Genomic DNA, 12,917 nt, shown 5'->3' with positions numbered 1-12,917 from the left:
TTCCTGTCTCCACTTCACAGAAAAGATCAAGGCTTGGAGAGGTAAAGGAGCATACCCATGATCATGTACCAGTCATCAAGAATCTTGAAATGGCCTGGGAAAAATCAAGGTTTTCTCTGAGTTCAAATAATCCAGATATTTGCTTCCATTTTCCAAAAGGGATTGTACATAGCACAATGCCTGATTGTGTAACTAGCACTGCTATCTTTCATCTTATTGAAACTTCCTCATGCCCAGGCTCAGAATTCCACATGGGCTGATCTGAGGTCTCAGTTCCAAGGCTTTCCTTCTCTGTTATTCAGTTAATATTAACATTCCGCCCCGCGGCCTTCTCTTTTTCTTTTTGTCATACTTCCACCACAATTTACACAAACATTGATGCTAGACTTGTGCATCTAGAGCTCTCATAAAACAGAAAACAAGAAACTTACTGACTACATTTTTCTGAGGTTAAAATAATTTGTATTTCATCTGGTCCAAGAAGAAATACTTGGGTCTACAAAGCACTGACTTGTCATTGTGAAGACTCATGCCAAAATTACTTTTGTAAAATGGAATAATTATTGACTTCTATATCAATTTCCTCTATTATGATTTGAAATAAATTCTATTCTAGTCAATCCCTTACACTTCTTAGCTCTGATAGGACTTAGAAAACTTATATTTCTCATGAAACAGCTCATCTTGTGGTGATTTTTTAACCAGTTCAATTACTTTGAAAGAGAGGTATATAGAAATTTTGGTATTTGGCTTTTAGTATTTCTCATTAGATTTAAAATATTTAGTTTCAGCAACTAAACCTTTTTTCAATAGCTAATATTTAAATGACATACTATTTTTGTCTTGATTATGATTTATATTAGGAAGACCTTGTCTTCTAAACCCACTGCCATCCTTAAAGATAGTTAGAAGAGGAGTTCTTTATTGAGTTATTTTTATTCCTATTCAACATTTTTGTCCTTAGAAATGATGTAGGTCAAAGACAGTTTTCTTTTTTCAAGTGAAATCCTACATTCTCCATAACAGCCCAGCATAATTACTAAAATAATTATATAATCTCAGACGTCAAGTGGCTTTTATAGAAGGAGATGCCCAGAATATAGAGTATCTTGAAGTGTGGTGTAGGCCAACATGCCTCAGAATAACCTGGAGGGTTTGCTTAACATGACTATTTGCAAGGGTGGGGAGGTTGCTTCTCAGGTGGCATTAGTGGTAAAGAACCCGCCTGCCAATGCAGGAGATGTAAGAGATACAGGTTTGATCCCTGGCTGGGGAAGATCCCCTGGAGAAGGGTATGGCAACCTACTCCAGGATTCTTGCCTGGAGAATCCCATGGACAGAGAAGCCTAGCAGGCTACAGTCCATAGGGTCGCAAAGAGTCGGACACGACTGAAGCAACTTAGCACACACGCATGCAGGACTATTTGCAGACCTCCCCCAGACTGCCTGTGATTGAAGCTCTGGGACTGGGGTCCCAGAATGCATTAAAAAAGGTCTTCTAATTGTTAAAAACCTAAAATTTGAGACTCATTGTCTCAACAGTTATGTTACCACTAACATTAAACATCATATCCACACTTAAATGAGACTTCCTGATATTCTGGCAGGTCATACCTAGTTGTAGGAAAGCAACATTGTTTGATGATCAACTATGGGTTAAATAAACCCAGTTGCTGTCTATGTGTTAAAAATGATGGCACCACATGGATGTCACTCCACCATGGCTACCACATAACAGCTGACAGCCTTCAAAACAACACACACAAATAGCACAGTTTAATAGTTGGGCTTTCAGCTGCTATTCCACTCCCACATTTTTCTAATACCTCCTTTGGTGTTTAGTTTTTAGGAAAGAAAGTCTCTTAGCTGGGCAGTTACTCCTCTTAAGATGGTCAGAGGTTCGTCTCGAATGAGACGCACGATCCTCACTCCAAGTATGGAAGCAACGAAAGGCATCTTCATAAGGTCAGCCTGCCCTTACTTCTGCTGTCATCTCTGGTTACTAAATAAACACTTTACATTGTGGAAGTGCTCTGCAAACACACGGGAAACTTTAACGACAGTGCACAGAAACTTAAAGATTCCATCTCTTCCCCCAAAGACCTTTATACTAACTGGCAGAGACAACACTGTATAATTATTTCACACTGTGGGAAAACAGCAATTACACCTTGCAATCATGTAGTCTTTCTTCACCTAGGGCTCCTCCAAATTTTCTCCAATAGCAACAACAACAATCTATGACAAAAAACTCAGTTTTCTAACAGCGTGTTCATAGAGGTCTCCGTGACAGAAGTTCGTAAATTCGACAAGTTCTTATTGATCACCTCTCAAGAGTCTGGTGTGTCTTTGGACCCCAGTCCCATCTCTGGGTTGGCAGAATCCAGGTCTCTCATTATCTTAAAAAATGTCTTTGCATTTCCCTCTGTTGAGAAAATGAAAGTCATTATTACTTCCTTTTTAAATTTTTATTGAAGTATAGTTGATTCACAATGTTGTGTTAGTTTCAGGCGGACAGCAAAGTGAATCAGTTACACATGTACATATATCCACTTTTTTTTAAAGATTCTTTCCCATATAGACCATAACAGACTACTGAGTAGAATCCCCTGTGCTGTACAGCAGGTTCTTATTAGTCATCTATTTTATGTATAGTAGTGTGTATATGCCAATCTCAACTTCCCAGTTTATCCCTTCCACCCCCATATGCCCTGGTAATCAAGCTTGTTCTCTACTTCTGTTTTATAAATAAGTTCATCTGAAGCCTTTTTTTTTTTAGATTCTATATATAAGTGGTATCATATGATATTTGTCTTTGTGTGTCTGATTTACTTCACTCAGTACGACAATCTCTAGTTCCATCCATGTTGCTGCAAATGGTACTATTCTGTTCTTTTAATGACTGAGTAATGTTCCATTTTGACCTAAATCAAATCCCTTATGATTATACAGTGGAAGTGGGAAATAGATTTAAGGGCCTAGATCTGATAGATAGAGTGCCTGATGAACTATGGAATGAGGTTTGTGACATTGTACAGGAGACAGGGATCAAGACCATATCCATGGAAAAGAAATGCAAAAAAGCAAAATGACTGTCTGGGTAGGCCTTACAAATAGCTGTGAAAAGAAGAGAGGCGAAAAGCAAATGAGAAAAGGAAAGATGTAAGCATCTGAATGCAGAGTTCCAAAGAATAGCAAGAGGAGATAAGAAAGCCTTCCTCAGCGATCAATGCAAAGAAATAGAGGAAAACAACAGAATGGGAAAGACTAGAGATCTCTTAAGGAAAATTAGAGATACCAAGGGAACATTTCATGCAAAGATGGGCTTGATAAAGGACAGAAATGGTATGGACCTAACAGAAGCAGAAGATATTAAGAAGAGGTGGCAAGAATACACAGAAGAACTGTACAAAAATTATCACGACCCAGATAATCACGATGGTGTGACCACTGACCTAGAGCCAGACATCCTGGAATGTGAAGTCAAGTGAGCCTTAGAAAGCATCACTATGAACAAAGCTAGTGGAGGTGATGGAATTCCAGTTGAGCTATTCCAAATCCTGAAAGATGATGCTGTGGAAGTGCTGCACTCAATATGCCAGCAAATTTGGAAAACTCAGCAGTGGCCACAGGACTGGAAAAGGTCAGTTTTCATTCCAATCCCAAGAAAGGCAATGCCAAAGAATGCTCAAACTACTGCACAATTGCACTCATCTCACACGCTAGTAAAGTGATGCTCAAAATTCTCCAAGCCAGGCTTCAGCAATACATGAACTGTGAACTTCCTAATGTTCAAGCTGGTTTTAGAAAAGGCAGAGGAACCAGAGATCAAATTGCCAACGTCCACTGGATCATGGAAAAAGCAAGAGAGTTCCAGAAAAACATCTATTTCTGCTTTATTGACTATGCCAAAGCCTTTGACTGTGTGGATCACAATAAACTGTGGAAAATTCTGAAAGAGATGGGAATCCCAGACCACGTGACCTGCCTCTTGAGAAATCTGTATGCAGGTCAGGAAGCAACAGTTAGAACTGGACATGGAACAACAGACTGGTTCCAAATAGGAAAAGGAGTACGTCAAGGCCGTATATTGTCACCCTGCTTATTTAACTTATATGCAGAGTACATCAAGAGAAACGCTGGACTGGAGGAAACACAAGCTGGAGTCAAGATTTCCAGGAGAAATATCAATAACCTCAGATATGCAGATGACACCACCTTTATGGCAGAAAGCGAAAAAGAACTAAAAAGCCTCTTGATGAAAGTGAAAGTGGAGAGTGAAAATGTTGGCTTAAAGCTCAACATTCAGAAAACAAAGATCATGGCATCCGGTCCCATCACTTCATGGCAAATAGATGGGGAAACAGTGTCAGACTTTATTTTTGGGGGCTCCAAAATCACTGTAGACGGTGACTGCAGCCAAGAAATCAAAAGACGCTTACTCCTTGGAAGGAAAGTTATGACCAACCTAGATAGCATATTCAAAAGCAGAGACATTACTTTGCCAACAAAGGTTCGTCTAGTCAAGGCTATGGTTTTTCCTGTGGTCATGTGTGGATGTGAGAGTTGGACTGTGAAGAAGGCTGAGTGCCGAAGAATTGATGTTTTTGAACTGTGGTGTTGGAGAAGACTCTTGAGAGTCCATTGGACTGCAAGGAGATCCAACCAGTCCATTCTGAAGGAGATCAGCCCTGGGATTTCTTTGGAAGGAATGATACTAAAGCTGAAACTCCAGTACTTTGGCCACCTCATGCGAAGAGTTGACTCATTGGAAAAGACCCTGATGGTGGGAGGGATTGGGGGTAGGAGGAGAAGGGAATGACAGAGGATGAGATGGCTGGATGGCATCACTGACTCGATGGACGTGAGTCTGAGTGAATTCCAGGAGTTGGTGATGGACAGGGAGGCCTGGCATGCTGCGATTCATGGGGTCGCAAAGAGTTGACACGACTGAGCCACTGAACTGAACTGAGTGTTCCATTGTATATATGTATCACATCTTCTGTATCCGTTCCTCTGGTGGTGGACATTTAAGTTGCTTCCTTGTTCTGGCCTTTGTAAAATGTGCTACAATGAACATTGGGGTACATGGATCTTTCCAAATTACGGTTTTCTCTGGGTGTATGCTCAGGAGCAGGATTGCAGGATCATATGGTAGTTCTTTCTTTAGTTTTTTAAGGAACCTCTGTACTGTTCTCCATAGTGGCTGTACCAATTTACATGCCCACCAAGTGGGCAGGTGGTGGTTGTTGTTCAGTCACTAAGTTGTGTCCAGCTCTTTGCGACTCCATGGACTGTAGCATGCCAGCCTCCTTTGTCCTCCACTATCTCCCAGAGTTTGCTCAAACTCATGTCCATTGAGTCAGTGATGCTATCTAACCATCTCATTCTCTGTTGCCCCCTTCTCGTTTTGCCTTCAATCTTTCTGAGCATCAGGGCCTTTTCCAGTGAGTTGGCTCTTCCCAGCAGGTAGCTGGCCAAAGTATTGGTGCTTCAGCATCAGTGCGTCCAATGAATACTCAGTGTTGACTTCCTTTAGGATTGACTGGTTTGATCTCCTTGCAGTACAAGGGGTTCTCAGGAGTCTTCTCCAGCACCCCAATTCAAAAGCATCAATTATTTAGTGCTCAGCCTTCTTTATGGTCCAGCTTTCACATCCATACATGACTCCTGGAAAAGCAATAGCTTTGACTGCACAGAATTTTGTCAGCAAAGTGACGTCTCTGCTTTTTAATATGCTGTCTATGTTTGTCACAGCTTTCCTTCCAAGGAACAACCATCCTTAAATTTCATGGCTGCAATCACCATGTGATTTTGGAGCCCAAGAAAATAAAATCTCTCATGTTTCCACTTTTCTCCCCTTCTGTTTACCATGAAGCATGGGACCAGATGCCATGATCTTAGTTTTTTTAATACTGAGTTTCAAGCTAGTTTTTTCACTCTCCTCTTTCATGCTCTTCAAGAGATTCTTTTGTTTCTCTTCACCTTCTGCCATCAGAGTGGTATCATCTGCATATCTGAAGTTGTTGATATTTCTCCAGGGAATCTTGATTCCAGCTTTTGCTTCATCCAGCATGGCATTTCGCATGATGTACCCTGCATGGAAGTTAAATAAGCAGGGTGATGATATATATGGCCTTGTCATACTCCTTTCCCAATTTTGAACCAGTCCATTGTTTCATGTAAGGTTCTAACTGTTGCTTCTTAATCCACATCCAGGTTTCTCAGGAGGTGGGTAAGGTGGTCTGGTACTCCCATCTCTTGGAATTTTCCAAAGTTTGTTGTGATCACGTAGTCAAAGGCCTTAGTGTAGTCAATGAAGCAGAAGTAGATGCTTTTCTGGAACTCCCTTGCTTTCTCCATGATCTAACAAATGTTGGCAATTTGATCTCTGCTTCCTTTGCCTTTTCTAAACTCAGTTTGTACATCTGGAAATTCTCAGTTCATGTACTGCTGAAGCCTACCTTGAAGAATTTTGAGGATAACTTTGCTAGCATGTGAAGAGTGCAGTTGTACACCAGAAGGGTCCCCCTTTCTCCTCACCTTCTCCAATATTTGTTATTTGGAAACTTTTAAATGATGGCCATTTTGACTGGCATGAGGTGATACCTCATTGTAGACTTGATTTGCATTTCTCTAAAAATTAGTAATGTTGAGCATCTTTTCATGTTCTATTTGGCCATCTCTTCTGGTTTAAAATAAGTAGTATTCCCCATGAACTGAGAAGAGGAACTGCTCTAAATTCTTCAGGCTCAGGAATGTCAAAGTTCCCAAATGACTGTGAGTCACTTATTCACTTAGGTATTTCTGTTTCTTTACAAAGCTCTATTAATTTCTAGCATATCCTGAAATCCTGTTATTTTGATAAACCAGTACCATATTAAATTAAAGATCATTAAAATAAACATATTGTTTTCACTCTTACTGCATAACTGCTAAAAATTTACTCCCTGGGGTCATTTATCTAGAACTATAAGCATGTTTTCTTCGCACTTAATGAGGTGATGATCAAGTGAAAATATAAAGGAAAAAAGCCCACTTTTTGTTTTTGCTTTGTATACACTCTATTATTCTGAAAGGTCCATCATTCTGAAAGTTTAAAGTACATGAATCATTTCACTGCAAATGTATATACACAGGTCTACATCCACGTCTGTAGAGCTGTTTCATGACTTAAATATGTGTTCACAGATTGCTATTATATCTTTTCATTAATAAATATTTATATTATATTAAAAAACTCTAAAAACAGGATACTGCTGCTAAGTTGCTTCAGTCGTGTCCGACTCTGTGTGACCCCATAGATGGCAGCCCACCAGGCTCCCCCGTTCCTGGGATTCTCCAGGCAAGAACACTGGAGTGGGTTGCCATTTCCTTCTCCAATGCAGGAAAGTGAAAAGTGAAAGTGAAGTCGCTCAGTCGTGTCTGACCCTCAGCGACCCCATGGACTGCAGCCTTCCAGGCTCCTCCATCCATGGGATTTTCCAGGCAAGAGTACTGGAGTGGGGTGCCATTGCCTTCTCCAAAAACAGGATACAAATGAACTTATTTCCAAAACAAAAAGAGACTCACAGACATAGAAAACATACTTATGGTTACCAAAGAGCAAAGGAAGGTAGGGGAAAGGATAAATGAGTAGTTTGGGATTAACATGGGGCTTAATCCCAGGTGGTAGAGTGGTAAAGAATCCACCTGCCAAGGCAGGAGACATGGGTTCAATCCCTGAGTTGGGAAGATCCCCTGGAGTAAGAAATGGCAACCCACTCCAGTATTCCTGCTTGGAAAATTCCATGAAGAGAGGAGCCCGGCAGACTGCAGTTCATGGGATCGCAAAGAGTTGGACATGACTGAGCAACTGAGCTTGGGATTAATATACACACACTGCTGCTGCTACTGCTGCTGCTGCTGCTGCTGCTGCTGCTAAGTCGCTTCAGTCGTGTCCGACTCTGCGACCCCATAGACGGAAGCCCACCAGGCTCCCCCGCCCCTGGGATTCTCCAGGCAAGAACACTGGAGTGGGTTGCCATTTCCTTCTCCAATGCAGGAAAGTGAAAAGTGAAAAGGAAGTCGCTCAGTCGTGTCCAACTCTTAGCGACCCCATGGACTGAAGCCCACCAGGCTCCTCCATCCATGGGATTTTCCAGGCAAGAGTACTGGAGTGGGGTGCCATTTCCTTCTCCAATGCAGGAAAGTGAAAAGTGAAAGTGAAGTCGCTCAGTCGTGTCTGACCCTCAGCGACCCCATGGACTGAAGCCCACCAGGCTCCTCCATCCATGGGATTTTCCAGGCAAGAGTACTGGAGTGGGGTGCCATTGCCTTCTCCGATACACACGCTACACATATAAAACAGTTAACCTACAAGGATGTACTGTATAGCACAGGAAACTCTACTCAATATTTGTAATAACCTATAAGGGGAAAGACTTTGAAAAAGAATACATATATACACATATATGTGTATAACTGAATCACTGTGTATACAGCTATAACGAACATGATGAAAGTGAAATTTGCTCAGTGGTGTCCAACTCTTTGCGACCCCATGGACTACACAGTCCATGGAATTCTTCAGGCCAGAATACTGGAGTGGGTAGCCTTTGCCTTCTCCAGGGGATCCTCCTGACCCAGGAATTGAACCAGGGTCTCCTGCATTGCCGGAGGGTTCTTTACCAATTGAGCTATCAGGGAAGCCAAATGAACGTGATATTGTAAATCGAATATACTTCAAGAAAGCAATTTTTTTAATTAAAAAAACTCTATTCAAAGCATGCTTTTATTAATTGTTGCATTTCTTGCAATTATGACCTCCTACAGCTTCCTTGCAGCACTTAAACAAAGAGTCAACAGGGAGTATACAAAATCCCCAAATGATTTTGACATTTGAGCCAATCACATCACTTGGGCCAAGACCCTTTGTTCTCACAGTCGCAGCTGGCCGTTCTAATAGTTGGCTGTCCACCCAGCCCACCAAGCAGGGGTGTTTTTCAAGACTGTGAGGCACACATCTACTTCCAGCATCAACACTGCATAGTGATTATTTCTCTCTCTTTTTGTTTGATTCTTTCCCCCCATTATTTTCAATAAACCAGACTTCCCTGAAGGAAATGATTTAGGAAATAGGGATCATTCTTTCAAAAAAGTTAAAGCTAGCATTTTAATTCCCCAAAGGCAGGGACGTTAAAGAACATTCCAATCACATGACCGCACCGCATTTTTGTGTTTAAGTCGGAGTTAGGATGGTGATTAATAACACACACTAACTCAAAGAGTCAGCTGGCATGATTAGGAAGGGCAAACTTTTCTGGTTTAGTGAGGAAACCAAATAAGCATGGGATTGACCTTTGCATTCCATTGTACTCAAAAAACGTTTTTTCTAGCCTTTTATAAACTCTTCATACTTCTTTTCCATATCATACTTGAAATTAGATACTTTACAAATGTACTATTAACAAAATTTCATCTTGGCAGCTGGTTTAAATATTTATTTACGATATGTAGCAGTTGTGGCAGTCAGAATTTAAAACAGATGGCAGGACTATATTGGCACCCCGTGTTATTGGCAGAAGTGGATCATTTGAACTTTCTGAAAATTGTGCTGCTTTGAAGTCTGAGGGGCCATAATTTACCCTCTTTTCCTCTGTCCTTAGGGGAGCACAGAGCTGTTCAGGGACACTAACTCAGAAATCATGACTCCGAAGATGTGTACATCTGTTGAGGAGAGTGAGTGTAAGCGGTAGGTACCCACAGGGTTCTCCCTTCCCCTCTCTCTTTCCAGCTCACTCATACTGTCAGGACACTTACTTCGTTTTCTGAGTCTCTGGAGACTTACAGCTGGCACACATTCCCACACTGAGACAATTCAGGATAGACGACTGTGTGGAGGCAAAATGCAGGGTCCCAGCGTTTCTCTGCCAACATCAGCTATTAATGATCCAACAGTCCGTATCTTGGTAGAATCTTAAACATTCTAAAATTCAGCACAGGATCTGGCACCTGGTATTAACAGGTACTCAGTATATCTTGAACAACTGAATGTTTCCTTCAACTAGTCTTTCCTCAGCCTTTTTGTTTTTTTTTAAATTGGAAATACAGTTTATTTACAATGTTGTGTTATTTCAAACAAAATAACAAAGTACAGCAAAGTGATACATATATATGTATGTGTAATATGTATATATACACATACAAATATATATACACTTTTAAAATTATTTTCCATTATAGGTTATTATAAGATATTGAATACAGCTTCCTGAGTGAAGTCAGAAAGAGACAAATGCCATATGATATCATTTATATGTGGAATGTAAAATAGGACACGAATGAACTCACCTATGAAACAGGAACAGACTCACAGAGAACAGACCAGTGGTCGACAAGGGAATGGGGGTAGGGGAGGGATGGAGCGGAAGTTTAGGATTAGCAGATGCAAACAGTTATATGTGTGTGTATACATAGGTATAACTGAATCACTTTACACCAGAAATGACAGAACATTGTAAATCAAGTATATACTTCGATAAAATGAATTTAAAAAGTATAAATCACATTTGTTTTGCCAGCTTAAAAATTATAAAAATAACACGACCTCCATGTAATCATTCAATAACACATCAAGTAATTACCTATTTCCCCTTTTCCACTCTTCCTGTCTCCCCAGAGGGAAGCACTGATGGCAGTTCAGTACATACACTGCCACGTTTCTCCTATTCGTTTGCGTTTATAGGTACTCATGGAAATATATCATTCAATAACATGTATTAATTATAGATGCGTATTAGAAATATAAAAATATTTTTATATTTATTAGAAATATAAAATATGCACGGGAAGAATAAGTCTGAAGTTCAAGAGAAGGTTATGAAAGAGCTGCCCTCGGCTCTCAGCACGCGGAGTGTGAGAGTTCACTCTCAGCTATGTGTCTGCTGCTGACCAGAGAGAGCTCCGTTTAGAATATGAGCACCTGGGTCTCGCTGCTAGAAGAGGCGCCAGCAAGACGCGCACTGCTGCACTGACTGGGCCTCATGGCAGCCTGTTTAAATTCAAGCTGCGTTCTCTGCACAGTGTGTTGGTTTCCATTAAACTCCAGCTCTGAAACCAGCTTCTCTGGGAGGCTCCCTGCACGGCCCCCCTGCCCTGGCCCCCACTGTGAAGTGTGTTGCCCTTCTCCGGTAGGCAGAGAACAGGCGCGCTTGGTTTTTCCTGTGCTTCGCTTTATTGCACTTCACAGAGGTTGCATCTTTTAAGAACTACAGGTTTGTGGCAACCCAGCTTTGAGCAAGTCTAGTTGGGCCATTTTCCCAACAGAATTTGCTCATTTGATGTCTTTGTGTCGCATTTTGGTAATTCTCACAACACTTCAAACTTTTAAAATTAGTATTATATTTGTTAGAGTGATCTGTTGACACGGATCGTTGATGTTACTATTGTAATTGTTTTGGGGGCACCGAGAACCTTATCAAAAAATGTTGTGTGTGTTCTGACTGCTCTAACGACTGGCCATTTCCCATTGCTCCCCGCTCCATGGGCCTCCCTGTTCCTAAGAAACATTCCATAATGTTTCAATTGGCCATATTGAAATTAGGCCAATTATCAATCCTACAATGGCCTCCAAGTGACAGGAAGAGATGCCCATTTCTCACTTCATTTTTTCCCGCCATGCAGCTTGTGAGATCTTAGTTCCCTGATCAGGGATTGAACCTAGGCCCTCAGCAATGCAAGTGCAGAGTCCTAACCACTGGACTGCCAGGGAATTCCCCAAAGATACACACCTTTCACTTTAAATCAAAAGCTAGAAGTAATTAAGCTTAATGAAGGAGGCATGTTGAAAGCTGAGTCAATCAGTTATACATGTACACACACACATATATATATATATATATCTCCACTCTTTTTAAAGATTCTTTTCCAATATAGGCCATTACAGAGTATTGAGTAAAGTTCCCCATGCTATACAGCAGGTTCTTATTAGTTGTCTATTTTATATACATAAATGTGTATATGTCAATCCCAATCTCCCAGTTTATCCCTCCTGCCCTGCCAAGAAAAGTTCTTAAAGAAAATTAAAAGTGTTATTACAGTGAACACAGGAATGATAAAAAAGTTAAACAGTCTAATTACTGACATGGAGAAAGTTTTAGTGATCTGGATAGAAAATCAAACCAGCCCCGACATTCCCTTAAGCCAAAGCCTAGTCCAGAGCAAGGACCTAACTCTCTTTAATTCTGTGAAGGCTGAGAGAGATAAGGAAGCTGCAGAAGAGAAGTCTGGAGTCAGCAGGGATTGGATCATGAGGTTTAAGGGGGAAAAGCCATCTCTATAACATAAAACAGTGGCAAGGCGAAACAGCAAGCACTGAGGTAGAAGCTGCAGCAAGTCCTCCAGAAGATCGAGTTGTGATAAGGAATGAAGGTGGCTACACTAAGCAACAGATTTTCAGTGTAGCTGAAATAGCCTTCTGTTGGAAGAGGGTGCCAACTAGAGCTTTTCACAGCTAGAGAGAAGCCAGTGTCTGACTTCATAGCTTCAAAGGAGAGGGTGACTCTCTTGTTAGGGGCTAAGGCAGCTGATAACAGTAAGTTAAAGCCAACGCTCATTTACCATTCCAAAATCCTGGAGCCCTTAAGAACCATGCTAAATCTACTCTGTCTATGCTCTGTAAATGGAACAGCAAGCCTGGATGATAGTACATATGCTGACAACATGGTTTACTGAATATTTTAAGCCCATTGTTAAAAACTACTTCTTCAGAAAAAAAGACTCCTTTCACAATATTACTGCTCATTGACAAGATGCCAGTCATCCAAGCGCTTTGATGTGTACATATAAAGAGATTAATATTGTTTCACACTGTGACGCGACATCCATTCTGCAGCCCAGGGATCAAGGAGTCGTTTTGACTGTCTTATTATTAAAGA

Source organism: Bison bison, unplaced genomic scaffold (assembly GCF_000754665.1).
Source record: "Bison bison bison isolate TAMUID 2011002044 unplaced genomic scaffold, Bison_UMD1.0 scf7180017864097, whole genome shotgun sequence".
NCBI lineage: Eukaryota > Metazoa > Chordata > Mammalia > Artiodactyla > Bovidae > Bison > Bison bison.
This window is presented reverse-complemented; position numbering follows the sequence as displayed.